This window comes from Trachymyrmex cornetzi, unplaced genomic scaffold (assembly GCF_001594075.2).
Source record: "Trachymyrmex cornetzi isolate Tcor2-1 unplaced genomic scaffold, Tcor1.1 scaffold453, whole genome shotgun sequence".
NCBI classification, from domain to species: Eukaryota; Metazoa; Arthropoda; class Insecta; order Hymenoptera; family Formicidae; genus Trachymyrmex; species Trachymyrmex cornetzi.
In genome coordinates this window covers 259,252-261,166 of record NW_017299323.1, presented here as the reverse complement: position 1 = coordinate 261,166, position 1,915 = coordinate 259,252, and positions in this window count along the sequence as shown.

Here is a 1,915-nt window from a genome sequence, read left to right as displayed (position 1 = left end):
AATTTTCCATTAATTATAACAACATAATTCAATTAATTAAAGATTGAAACAATTAATAAATCCAAGATGAAAAATCCAATATATCTACCGTTTTTATATATGAAAACTGTCAATGTAATCTAAATAGAATTGGCTGCACACAATTGTATGTAGTTCAGTTTCTCGTTCAAATTTCAACCGTTCGATTTCCAGGTCATGTCACTAAATAAGTAATCTCAATGTGTTATTAAGTCTGTTCACTTTCTCTTCTTTTTACGAATATCGTCAAGTATGTTCAAATATGCTTTGTCCAACAATTCAGTATCCTTCATTAGATTTAATCCATTTTTTTGTTCTTTAATATGTATCATTTCTGATATGTTCCTTTTTTTATAATTACTTTCGAAATCTACAATTTTCACATCCTCCCAATTAAATGTGTGATTATATTCTTTAATATGTTTCGTTATGACCGAATGGTTGGACTGATGAGTGGTTACACATTGATGGTGTTTTTTTACATATATAAACGTAAGATTATATTGGACTGATGAATGGTTACACATTGATGGTGTTTTTTTACATATATAAACGTAAGATTATATTAGTTTTATCTTGAATTTATAAATTATTTTATTGACTAATTGATATATATTTGCTTAGAATATGATAAAAAAATGACGATAAACTGTGTGAATCTCAATGGGTTATTGTGTCGAAAATCATCGGAGTTCTCGATATCCATCGAAGAATTGGATGATTTGGAAACAGTGGAAAAATGCGTTAACTATTAGTTTAAGAATGATGGAAATTGGTACGTCTTTAATAGAATTAATGAGCTGCCTAAGATCATTACAGGGAATTGGGTATATATTAGTGGAGTATAGGCTTGTAATTCTTAATTTTTAATTTTAAATTTTAATTTTTAATTTTTAATTTATTGTTATAAAATACACTGAAGAAGGCTTTGTAAGCTGAAACGGACGTATGTATGCTACAGATTGTAACTATGAGAAGTCATATTATTTTATTAGTATGTCAGTATTGAATTTTATGTGATGAGATTGAAATAAATTTAATAGACAATAATTAGCTCGTTGATAAGCCTTGAGTTGATATACTGTATATTTTCTATATTGTCCCGTTTCATCATGAATATTTAATGTATGACCCATGGTACCCCAAGTAGACATTTAATTATATAATTTAATAGAAAATTATAAAAAATAAATGTTAGATTATTACTTGTGTTACGTCCTGACGACTCCACGATTCTTTTCTTTCGTGGAGAGAACTTATTTCTCAATTGCGAATCACTCGCAGTTCCATGCATGCAATCCCTAAGGTATCAGAGAGTCTATTAGAGAGTCAATAGCGTGACCGATCGAAGATCGATTCTTAACGACGGAATAATTAATATCACCAAATAACTGTTAATTATAATCACACGTGTACGCCTAGTGGCAGTATGACTCATAGAAATATGTGTAATCACTTCTATTTTTAGAAAAGGCTTTCCCAATAATTCAAAGAAAAATCATTAGTCACCCCTATATTTCGAAACAATAATACTCAAAACAGGGTGAATCACCATCGAATCACAAAGTCTAAAGTCCGAAAAACCAGCGTACCTTAGGTACGATATAAAAGAGCCCTTCGCGGGGACAGTAAGACAGTCGAATTTTAACTTAGTCGTTTGCAAGACGAAGTGCTGCCCGAATTAGTATCATTGGTGCGGAGTTCTCGCGATCAAGTCCGTACCACCAGCTGCTGGTCCAATTTCACCATCCCGTCTAAGGGAACCGCTGAGAAGCCAACTCCGACCGCTGATCCTGCGAGGACTCTTCCCACAAGGACTCATTAGACTCTCTCTCTCTCTCCGCCAAAACCGTGAGTAACTACTTCTTCCACGAGAATCTAAAATTCGGAAACACCC